This window comes from Moschus berezovskii, chromosome 3 (assembly GCF_049115385.1).
Source record: "Moschus berezovskii isolate FMDL1 chromosome 3, NW_MosBer_1.0, whole genome shotgun sequence".
Lineage (NCBI taxonomy): Eukaryota > Metazoa > Chordata > Mammalia > Artiodactyla > Moschidae > Moschus > Moschus berezovskii.
In genome coordinates, this window is record NC_142462.1 from 94,076,954 (window position 1) to 94,090,335 (window position 13,382).

Sequence of the window (13,382 nt, forward strand, 5' to 3'; positions counted from 1 at the left end):
ATCAGTCCTTCCAATGAACACCCAGAATTGATCTCCTTTAGAATGGACTGGTTGGATCTCCTTGCAGTCCAAGGGACTCTCAAGAGTCTTCTCCAACACCACAGTTCAAAAGCATCATGAACATGAACATAAATGGTACTATGTTTTTAATACACCACATCAGAAAAATATTTGTTTCTTATATTTCCCAAAATACCAACATAGTAAACTATTTGCTCATTAAAATACTTTTATTAAAAAATAATTTTATCATTGTGGCTCCCATTTCTACAACCAACAGCAAAGCTAGTAATTAAGATCTACAATATATCTGAGAATCTCAAAAGTACAATATTCAAAGATACTTTGATTAATTCTTTTTTACTTCTTCCAAATGGTTATCAATTTTATATAAAGTTATATTTATTGTTTTGCATTTCTATTCAATTTTAGTTTTTTTCATCCTACACATTTAATTTTCCTTTTAAAATATGGAAAATGCTAATATAATTTAGAAGGAAAATATATACGAAGGTATCCTCAAAGAAATTCCATTCCCTTCACTGTCTGTAATCTATTCCTACCTACTAATTGGGTAATCAGATTTATTTATTTATTTTTTTGCAAAAGATAGTTTTTTGTTATATAAAATTGTATTATACATACTTTTTCACAAAAATAATATTATTAATTTGTTTTTAGCATCAGGCACTGTAAGGATGATTGAAAAAATTTGAAACAGGTTGTTGTATGAATTTGTAATATTGATCTTTTCCGTCTCTCATAAATTACTCAGCCAGGCCAGATGATAAAAATCTTTGCTAAAGAAAATGTGGCATTATAGTTCTTATCTATGCACTAAATAGTTTAGCAGCAAAATAACTTTCAACTGACATTTGGAGATGCCTTAATTGATGCAAATGTTTTTCATTTTCTGATTTGGATTTGATTGTCTGGGCAACTGCATAATCCACCTTTATTTTGCACATTCATATTCATGTTTACATACTTACCAGGTACTAAGTTGGGGCTAATGTTACTATACTATTTTTCCTCATTTATTTTTTACAAGTCTGGATTTTTCCTGTTTTGTAATAAAGTGTGAGTTTCATCTTGGGACTTAGGATTTGTTTTTAATCAGTGAGTACTTCTCTGTTTTGCTCTTCTGTAAAAAACTTTAAGAAATAATTAAAATTCAAGATTTGAAATCAGCTTGTTTTTAAACAATTGACAGTAAAGAATGTGAACTGTGAGTAGCAAAGTAGGGGTTGCAAATTACCTGAGTACTGAGATATACAACTCCACGTAACCTCAGAAAGAGGGGACTTGAAATGCAGTGTTACACACTCAGTTTTTCTTTCTTTTATTTAACTCTGCCAATGAACTAGTCAAAGGAAATACAAAGAAAAGAGAGTACTCCCTTTGATAAGTGATCCCATAAGCTGTGGGCTTCCCAGAAGGCACTTCCCAGCCCTGTCCAACTTATTGTGACCCCATGGACTGTAGCCCACCATGCTCCTCTGTCCATGGGATTATCCTAGCAAAAATACTGAAATGGGTTGTCATTTCCTCCTCCAGGGGATCTTTCCAATCCAGATATCACACCCGGGTCTCCTGCATAGCAAACAGATTCTTTACAGTCTGAGCCACCAGGGAAGCCCAGCCTTCAGAACTGTGAGAATAAATTTCTCTTGTTTTCATTCTCCCAGAATGTGGTATTTTATTACAATAGCCTTAGGAAACTAACATAGTGACTAATGGCTTGCTTTCTTTTACTATCAGATTTTCATATGCACATGCCAAGCACATCCTAGAATCTCTGTCTCCCAGACCTCCAAGGCAGTGTTTCCTGTCTGTCCAAACAGAATAATCCTGGCCAAAAATATTCCTCCCAAAGTCTCAGAAGAACTCAAATGAATCTAGAAAGCAAGAAGTTGAATTTTCTTGCAGTTTTTCCTCCAAATTCATGGTTCTCACCTCTACTTCCTATATTAACTGCTTTGATTTTTGTTTTTACAGCTTTGCTGAAGTGTAGTTGATATGTGTGTTAGTTGCTCAGTTGTGTCCAACTCCTTGTGACGCCATGGACTGTAGCCCACCAGGCTCCTCTGTTCATGGGGATTCTCCAGGCAAGAATACTGGAGTGGGTTGCCATTTCCTTTTGCAGGGGGTCTTCCCTACCCAGGGATCGAACCTGGGTCTCCTGCATTACAGGCAGATTCTTTACCATCTAACTCAGCAGGGAAGCCCACATTGATATACAAAGAACTCTATATGAATATGTACAATTTGAAGAGTATACACAAACACCAGTGATACCATTACCATGATCAAGGTAAAAGACATATCTAACACTTCCCAAAGTTTCTTTGTCTCTTTTTTTTAATTTTAATTTTTTATTTTTTATCAGATAAAACTTTCATTTTGAATTCACCCCGAGACTCTTATTGCATTGAAGGCTCCCCAGAGTTCACAGTTGTCATCACAGAACACAGGGCTTCTCAGATCCTGTGGGTCTCATTATAGAATGGCTTTGCCTTCCTGTCAGTATCAGACTGTGGAATATTGACCCTAAAATCAAAGTGTCAGTCCCACTCAGTGCTTTTCAAGCATCCTAAAAACTTAGTGCTAATGAAAAGTGTTTTATTTTCTGTTCCCTCTTTCATAATAGGATGCAAAATGAATGATCCTTAATTAATAACTACATTTTTTAAAAGCCAGTATAAATATTGTCCTTACAAGTGCTCTATGTTTAAAGGAAAGATATATAACTTTCTCTACTGGGGAAAAGCTAAAATTTATAGCACAGAGAAAGATAAAATTGAATTGGGTTGACACTTTACAAAGAGAGTATATGGGCATTGTTTGTCAGTTTCTAAATTATTTTTGTCTGGTGCATTCCTTCAAACATTGGACAATAGAAAATAGGTATAATTCATGACACACCCTAAGGGGCTGACTATTTTCTACTAAATTAACCACAACAAATGGAAACAACAGACATTCTTCCTACACGGATTCTGGTATAGAATTAATAACACTGACACTCACTATCACACAAAATAACATGAATAAGAATGAGAATTTTCTATGGAGAATTAGGTTACTACACTCATATTTGCTGAACCACTTAGAATAATTTCCTGGGGTAATTAGAAACACATTTATTTCATATCATTGAACTGTGAATCCCACCAGCATTTTATATTTTTCCATTTGTTTCTTTATTTTAGACAATTATTCTTTCACATCTATGTTGGTGAACTTAGATTTCAAGTATATTACAAGAATAACAGAAACCACCATTTCAAATGAATCTATCCCATATTCTAATACTATGTAAAGTAAAACTGTACTCAGAATAAGGAGACATGCTAAACAGAAGCAATTTGAAAATGAGTATTATTAGGACAGTGCAATATCCACTCCTTTATTATAATAACTACCTTTCTTCATGACAATCTGTCTCCCCTGGGTTTGTTTCTTACAACAATTTCAGTACATTAGTACCCTACATCCTGTCATAAGCAATGTAATAACATACTGAAATTTCTTTAGTCCCAGCCACATATGGTGCCCAGAAGCTTTGTATATATTCAGCAGCACAGCTAGCTCTGTGTGTTCCTGAAATTTAATGAATCAAATGCTGCTTTCTCCAATGCCTTAGCATATCTTTGAGCTTTGAAAAAAATCAGTATTTTTCTTCTATGTGTATGTGAGGTAAGAGGGAAGGGGAAAGTATTTGAATAAATGAAAGCTATAAAATATTAATTATTTGGATAAAATAAAATTATTTTCCTCTTAATAACACTTAATATAGATTCAGTTCAGTTCAGTCGCTCAGTCCTGTCCGACTCTTTGCAACCCCATGAAAAACAGCACGCCAGGCCACCCTGTCCATCATCAACTCCGGGAGTTCACTCAAACTCATGTCCATCGAGTTGGTGATGCCATCCAGCCATCTCCTTCTCTGCCGTCCCCTTCTTCTCCCACCCCCAATCCTTCCCAGCATCAGAGTCTTTTCCAGTGAGTCAACTCATCGCATGAGGTGGCCAAAGTATTGGAGTTTCAGCTTTTAATGCTAGATCTGATTCATGGGGTGGCGGAGAGTCGGACACGACTGAGCGACTGAACTGAACTGAACTGACTGAAGTTTAAATAGGGGCTTTCCTGGTGGCTCAGATGGCAAAGAATCTGCCTGAAATGTGAGAGGCCTGGGTTCAATCTCTGGGTTCGGAACATTGGAGAAGGGAATGGCTACCTGCTCCTGTATTCTTGGGGCTTCCCTTGTGGTTCAGACGGTAAAAAATCTGCCAGCAATGTGGCAGATTGAGACCCAGTTTCAATCCCTAGTCAGGAAGTTCCCCTGGAGAAGGGAATGGCTTACCCACTCCAGTATTCTTGCCTGGGGAATTCCTGGGACAGAGAAGCCTGGCAAGCTACAGTGCGTGAGATCGCACAGTTGGACATGACTGAATGACTAACACTAACACATTAAGTTTAATTAAAGGTCCTGTAGGCTGTACATTAGTGGGAAGGATTCAGTTCAGTTCAGTTCAGTTCAGTCGCTCAGTCGTGTCCGACTCTTCGCGACCCAGTGAATCACAGCACGCCAGGCCTCCCTGTCCATCACCAACTCCCAGAGTTCACTCAAACTCATGTCCATCGAGTCGGTGATGCCATCCATCCATCTCATTCTCGGTCGTCCCTTCTTCTCCCACCCTCAATCCCTCCCATCATCAGAGTCTTTTCCAGTGAGTCAACTCGTTGTATTTAATATATTAATATGTGTGCATGCTCAGTTGCTTCAGTCACGTCCAACTCTGCGACCCTATGAACTGTAGCCTGCCAGACTTCTCTGTCCATGGGATTCTCCAAGGCAAAAATACTGAAGTGAGTTGCCATGCCCTCCTCCAGGGGATCTTCCCGAGCCTAGGATCAAACCCGTGGCATCTCCTGCGTCTTCTGCATCGCAGGTGGATTCTTTACCACTGAGCCACCAGGGAAGCTCCTATCACTGTGTAGAGTTATATAAAGGAAAGGTCAGGCATTTCAATAGTAATATTTTATTTTGTGTACTCGTTTTAGGATTATATGAATATGGTTTCTTTGCCTTTAGTAGAATATACACTTCCTCATGTGAAATGAAAATATCTCCTGTCATATTAGTAAACAAGAAATGTCACAGCCATCAGCAGTTTCTGGCCTGCAAATGTGAATGAGGGCTCCAAAACTGTGATCTAGTGGACGCTTCCACTCCCCATGGTGACTGCTCAGGAGCTGGAGGAATGCAAGAAACTGCAATCTGCCACTACCAAAGGTGAACAAGAAAACAGGATTTGCCCCAGATAGCTGAGCTGCATATGAAAGGAATGAATTCAGTGAGCCCAGAGGCTTGCATCTTTCCAAATATAGAATGCATGTCCCATACATAAATTCCTTAACTTCATACCTATTCTTTGATGTTCAGACTGCCTGTTCCCTTTGTTGCAAACTTGTATATAGCCTGACTCACTCCTGCCTCCTTAGAGAAGTTTTCTCAGAGCTACTGAGTTGCTGTCGCTGGGGGCTCAGAGTCCTAAACATCCCCACCAAATAAAATAACCCTCTACTTTCAGGTTGTGACTATATTTTTTAGTCAATATTAATAAGCATGTTTCAATTAATAACAGTTTTAAGACTCTGTTCAGTACCTAGTCATTGGAGACAAAACTTCTGACAAACATCAGTGAGAAAATGTAGTACACTTACTAAATTAAGAATTAAATTCCTGTAATTTAGTAAATCTGTAAAAGTTATAGCAGAGATAAACTTGATTCAAACTTTGGTTAAATTTTTAAGGCATAATAGAATAATATTAATTGTTTCATGCCAGAAAACCCTTCTCAATAAAGTATAACTATGTGATAACTCTGAAGGTGACTTATGGAGAATATTCACATCCTTCTATTTTATCAGCCAAGTTCATGAGTGCAGAGCAATATTATATCTTGAATATAATATTTGAATTGTTTGAATTGTTGAACTTCACCAGTTTAAAATGTCTGGGAAGAGATTTTTTAAATGTGACGACAGTTTAGTCAAGGCACAGAAAGCAGCATGCAGGAAGACATAAAGAAAAAGAAAGTGAATCATTTACGATCTTTCTAGTCATTCAAGATGGTTATATTGTAGAAGACATGAATCATGCTTTTAAGAAATGAACTTGGATCCCAAAAGATCTTAGATGCCAAAAAATCACCACTTTATCAAAGTGCCTTTATCAAAAGATAATGAAGAGACTCAAAGGAATTTAATCAGAGAAGTAATAGAATCATATTTACATTTTTAGAAACATTAGTAAGATACCTTGTAGAGAATAGATGCAAGGAGAGATTGCTGGTAGGAAGAAGTGGTTTGCAAGTTTCTATAGGGCAGGCCACTTTTTCCTGAATTCCTTTCCCTCCTTGGAAGAATCTGAATCTGGAGTGTTATTCTCAACTGCTTATACCTTAATCACAGTTGCTCATGGATTGACTGATTTTTTTTTGGAGGCTATATTGCAACCCCAGAAGTCTAAAGAAGTACATGGGTCATCCCAGAGTTTGTGATGCATCCAGGAAATATGGTAGGAAGCAGGACTCTTGCATTGTCTATGATCCAAACAATACAAATATCATCATCAGGTTAATAAGATTCTAGGATGAAGCACTCAATTCAAATGTCTTGAAGCAAAAAACAAAGTGCATTTGAAGAGACTCACAATTTTGTGACTATCAAAACTCTAAGGGACCCATTGTTAGAGTTTCAGGGGCCATTGTCTGTAACCCTCAGGCATGACACCTGTCCACAAGGGGTGTCAAATCAAAACTTGTGAAGGAGGAAATAGAACAGGCTCTATCTTGAAAGCAGGACTCCATCTTGGGCCAGACTGTGGACTTTGAGCTATATGCCCAGTATTTGTGGAAACGACATACCAACTGGAAAACCAGGCCCCCGGAAGGAAGAGCCCCAGGGCTCTCCATCGCCTAAAAGAATACCCTAATTATCTGTGTAACTGAATAGAATCATACATTCTATTATACTTAGTGGGGTATGACCACAAGGCTATTGATAATTGTCCACTGTTAACTACCTAGACTTAAGGCATATGAATCACGGGTTACCTTTGATTGTATCTTTCTTTTTCCTTTGTTCAGACTAGTTTCAGGGAATTCTGGGGAGGTGGGTTTGGGCGTGTTCGCTTAGGGTATATATGGTTTTCACAAAAACTGGTCAGGGTCCTTGGCTAAGAGACTGCCTTGGGCCCGCCGGTGTAATAAACTGAACTCCACTATCTGCAATGTCATTCTGAGTGAGTTTGTTTCCCGGAACATGTGGCTATAACAATTGAACTCTGCCATCCTCTCATACCAACACATGCACACACATTTTTATAAACATTAGCTAGATTCTTCTTTGGAGTGCAGAAAGAAAGGCTGTAAATTTAGGGTTAGGAAATAATATTTACTCCAGAAAGAAATTATCTGAAGTCATAAAGTCTCATCCAAGTAAGGAATAACAGGAGCAGAGAACAAAGATGCTCTCTGAGAAACAGGCTATATGCTTTTATTCTACCGTGCTCTTCACATTTTCAATTTCCTAACTATCCTCTTTTTTTCTTTTTAATCTTTAGTGTTTAAAGATTTTTATTATGAGAGGCCATGCCACAAGTAAATATCATGCTGGTGTCAGGTCTTAGGATGTACACATCACAAATATGTGAAAACTTTTCTTGTAAATTAATAACAAAGAGTTAAAATCTAGTTCTTTAAGAAAGGAGCAAGCCACTTCCTGATCTCTCCATGAAAGAAAACAAGATGTCAAGAGGCTAGGGTGCAAGATTCTTCTGTTACCCTTGCCTTTCCTCAAGGAGTTGTGTTGTGCCACTGGCATGACATATAAAGAAGCTTGAAGCAGGACTAGGTTTAGGAATATAGCAGCTTGCATACAATAATGTGAGCAGCAGCAGAACATGATTTGTACGTGCTGTGCTTCGGTGCTCAGTCGTGTCCAGCTGTTTGTGACGCCATGGACTATAGCCCACCAGGCTCCTCTGTCCATGGGGATTCTAATGCGGGCAGATTCTTTACCATTTGAGCCACTAGGGAAGTCTTGTAGATGAAATGTTGACTTTTCCTAGTTATTTCTCTTTTTCTTTCTTTCTTTAAATGAAAAAGTATCATCTGCCATCATGCAGGATGCCAGAGAATATGATCCTGAGCTCATAAGATTTCTCAAAACTACATCCAGTGAAGGCTCACTATAGGCTGAATTGTGACCCCTAAAAATTCATGTTGACACTCTAAATTCCAGAACATCAGAATATGACTTATTTGGAGATTCTTCAGATGTAATCAAGTTAAAATGAGGTTATTAGCATGAACCCTAATCCAATCACATTTTTGTCTTTGTGTGTGTATGCATGCTATGCTACCTGCAATGCAGGACATCCAGGTTTAATCCCTGGATCAGGAAGATCCCCTGGAGAAGGGAATAGCTACCTACTCCAGTATTCTTGCCTGGAGAATTCCATGGACAGAGGACTCTTGCAGGCTACATTCTATGTGGTCACAAAAAAGTCAGACATGACTGAGCAACTAGCACTTTCAAGGTGCATGCTAAGTTGCTTCAGTCCTGTCTGACTCTTTGTGATCCTATAGACCATAGCCCACAGGGCTGCTCTGTCCATGGGATTCTCCAGGCAAGAATATCGGAATGGGTTGCCATGCCCTCCTCCAGGGGATCTTCCCAACTCAGGGATCGACCTTTGTCTCTTACATTGCCAGCATTGCAAGAGGATTCTTTACCACTAGTGCCACCTGGGATGTATAAAGAGGGAAAATTTGTGCACAGAGACATACATGAAAGGAAGACAATATGAAGAGATGTAGAGAGAAAATGGGCAATGGACAGAGTGTGGAACAGATCTTTCCCTCAAAGCCCTCAGAAAAAAACCAACCCTGTCATCACCTTGATTTTGGACTTCCAGCCTACAGAAAGGTTAGGATTTTTATCTAAGACACACAGTTTCATGGTACTTCATTAGAGCAGCACTAGAAAAGAAATGTAGTGCATTTTTCCCTTAGGTTTCATAAATAGACAGTATCTCCTTGCCTTCAACGGACTCAACTTGACTTACCCTCTACAATGGGACATGACTTAACCCTTTCCAATGGACCAAATAAAGCTCTACTGTCCACATGCACTTATATATCCTTCTTCACGATCAATTTCTTGGCATGGGTAATAGTAAAGGTCTCAGTCAAAACAGACATGGAGACATAGTTTTAAACTTGAAATAATAGAATTGTCCCTTAGAACAAAGAGCAGAAAGTCAGCAGGTTGTGCATGATTATCTGCATTTCATGAAATCTTTTATGCTCTACATTCTTTATTATAATTATTTTGAATCTTTTTATTTTTATTCATTTGCACTTATTTTACATGTTTTATATATTGTACTGAGGCAGGTAAAATTATGGAATTATGCAAATATCTTACAGTATACATCTGTATTTTCCAATATGAGATTTTTATTCCAACCAATTCAGCATGTATATTAACAGCTCAGTGTGTATCAGAAAACATTGTTGGAGATTGGAATACAGCAGCTGACAAAATGGATGAAGACCTGCTTCCAAAAAAATAAATATGAAAAGAGTTATGCATTGTGTCAGAAAATGAATTAAAAAGAGAAACATGCATTTGCTCCTTTTCACGCCGGAGTTTTTAATATTTGCAGAAAACTTATGGCTATATGAATTCATAGAGTAAAATGCAAATCCATATGGCAACTGTGACCTGTGTGCTGGGATTGCAGACTAGTAGGCTTTATAGGGAATTAAGGCCTGGCAGATGATGGATGGCGACAGTGCTGTTTCACTTAATGAAGTGGCTATTGAAGCTTAAAAGGGGAAAGATGACAAGGGGGAACTGAATGCTTTAGTCTTTGGAAAAAGTAAAAGCTTTGCAACATTATACCAAGAAGAACTGAACTCACTACTTTTTGAACTTCATTAATCTTTTCCATAAAAATCTATCTCACTGTCAAGTGGCTCAGTAGCTACTTTGGGAAAATGCTTTGCTTCTTTGTAATGGAACCAATGCCTTAATTGTCCTGAGGCCCCAAGGATGTTCCACCTCACAGAAATACTAAAGAGGTGTGCAATGCTCTGGAGAAGCCAGTGTGAAGATGGCAAAATGGTCCAGTCAGGACAGGCAAAACTTGTACCCATGGGGGAGTTTTTCTGTATTAATTTGTTTCTGAGAACAGTAACACATGGAAAAGGGAGATAGTGTTACCAAGAATTCTCATGCAGAGATGTTTATTCTTGAGTTAAGGAAAGAGAAGCTTTTGAAATTGTTCTAGTGAATCTTTTTTGTAGTGTGAGCTTAAGGTTTAATAGCTCACACTTTAAGTGTAGTCAAAAGGCTAAAACTAAATGTCACAACAAAAAGTATATCATGAAAACTCATACTCCTAAAAACAGTCAAATCATTTTTCAGCCGCAATCCCCAAAGCTTTGCACCATCCCAATTAATATCTATTTTTATACAAAAGGAGCAGGGAAACAAGGCATGTGAATTACCCAAGTTTCCTTCCTATGGAAAGCATTCAAAATCCAGCACTATTTCCTTCTTTTAATATTAAAATATTGATATTGATTAATAGAAAAACATTTTTCAAGTAAGAATGTGTAAGCAGTAAAAATAATTTTGAATGAATACTTCGTTGTTAACCATTGTTTTTCTTTTGAAAACCATGAGGCAGACAGACAGTTTTCAGTTGTGATATGCGGCCAATTAAATCATCCTGGTATTCTAGCATAGCTCACTTGTATCATACTTTGCCTTCACAGTGCCTAATGTTTTGTCTTTAAGACAACTCTATTTCCTTTTAAATCATAGGTACTTATTTTCAGCCTCTTTTTCCCCCCATTGGTTCCTGCATCTGTGAGGTGGGTGGAACTGGCTCTGTATCAGTTCCAACCCTTTAATGATAGGGATCGCATACTAAAAAAACATAGTCTCGAATGCCAAAGGCAGTGTGGAGGAGGCAGAAAATGAGGACAAAGTCTGCTGCTGGCCTAATAATTCGACTTAAAAAATGTAGCATGGTGTTCCTGGGGGTTATTATTCTTCTAGCATTCAAAAGAGAATTTAGAAAATCTGAGTTACCAGTTGCCTTTTATCATTTTGATTTAAGCTCATATAAAGAATTGGCCAAAATAGAAACACTACTCACTTCTGATTATAAATGTGAACATACCAAATAAATAAATAAACCAGTGAAATACAATGTTACAAATGAGAAAATAAAAGAGAAAATATGTGTTTTTTAAAAAAATTTTAACTGTTAGTCATATTTTCCCCCAAATGTTCTTTCAAATTTAACTGGCAGCAAGATTAATCCAGGATTTAGTTCTTTGGCTGTTCATACAAGGAGAACATAAATTATTAATTACAGAATTTCAATTACAAAGTCATTTGAATCTAATTTTTGTTCAGCTTTTCTGGTTTTATTAAATCAGCATGAAAATATAACTAACTATACTGTTGTTCCAAAGATTCAGGGACTTAACTAAGCAGATCTAATAAGGGAATTAGGCAAAAGTAATTTATAACAGTTTTTCTAAGATTTTAATATTAAATTTATAATCTATTTGGGGTTTCAGTTTTCACCTTTTACATGTGAAAATCTTGGAAACTGTTACTCCCCTCCTTAAAACAATAAACAAACTGGACAAACTGACTCTTGTTAGGCAAAGAACAAGTCTCCATAGATAAATCCAGTCACAGCTGAGATTTCTTACCTGGGGCAAAAGTTCTGGATCTGGAATACAAACTTGTTGGTCCCTTAAATGGTGATCTTGATGAATTACTGGAGGTTGATTTACTAGCATGAGAACGCACAGGTACCTCCAACACATTCCTGGGCTTTACCATCAAGAATCCTACCAGGTTCCCATGGTAAGAATATGAGAAATACCATCAGGTTGGTCTATTAGAGGGAGAATAACTATTGTAAAATACTCAGAGAGTCTTCCCTGTGAAGTGGTGACTTATTTCTTAAGAAGAAAATCATTGTCAGATCCTTGTCCTAGAGCAGTACAAGTGAAAGTGTTAGTTGCTCAGTCATGTCCATCTCTTTGGGACCCCAGGGACTGTAACCCAAGAGGCTCCTCTGTCCATGGAATTCTCCAGGCAAGAATACTGGAGCAAGTTGCCATTTACTTCTCCAGGGGATCTTCCCAACTCAGGGATTGAATCTGGGTCTCCTGAACTGCCGGCAGATTTCTTATCATCTGAACCACCAGAGAAGTAGTGGAGGTATGACACTCTTCTCACTAGGCTTCCTGATCATGTGGATGTCACAGGTCAAAGACAATAGTCAAGAAAAAAGATATTTAACTGGAAAACTACAGAATGCTTCTCTCAGGCACCTTACCCCTGCACTGACAGTGCTCCAGAATGATAATGGATTATGGAGGAATTAGCTGTAAGAGATAGACTCTTAGAAGTACTTAGGAAAGTCTCAAAAGAATTGATGAGACAAAAACAATAGAAAAATGTAAAGTCTGCGGAATATGTATAGCTACTGCAAACATTAAACAGCGCCCAAATTACAAACAGATTAACATAAGGTTCTCACACTAATGGCTCATTTACTTCTATTAATACCACACAAAACATATGTGACTTTCAATTAAACATTAAAAGTGTGCCTAAAGATAGGAAAAGACAAAGTTTGTAAAGCTATACGATAATCAAAACATCTATATGACATAGATGTTGGAAGATCAGAGGGGGATTTTAAAACAATGGTCAATATGTTAAGAGTTCTAATGGAAAAAGTAGACAACATGCAAAAACAGATGAGAAACTGCATGCTAAAAAGCAGAGACATTACTTTGCTGAGAAAGGTCCATCTAGACAAAGTAATGATTTTTTTCCAGTAGTCATGTATGGATGTGGAAGTTGGACTATAAAGAAAGCTGAGTGCTGCAGAATTGATGCATTTGAACTGTGGTGTTGGAGAAGACTCTTGAGAGTCCCTTGGACTGCAAGGAGATCCAACCAGTCTATCCTAAAGGAAATCAGTACTGAATATTCATTGGAAGGACTAATGCTGAAGCTGAATTTGCCACCTGATTTGAAGAACTGACTCATTGGAAAATACCCTGATGCTGGCAAAGATTGAAGGCAGGAGGAGAAGGGAAGACAGAGGATGAGATGTTTGAGTGGCATCACCGACTCAATGGACATGATTTTGAGTAAGCTCCGGGAGTTGGAGATGGACAGGGAAGCCTGGAGTGCTACAGTCCATGGGGTCGCAAAGAGTCGGACACAACTGAGCGACTGAACTGAACTGAATGTCTATT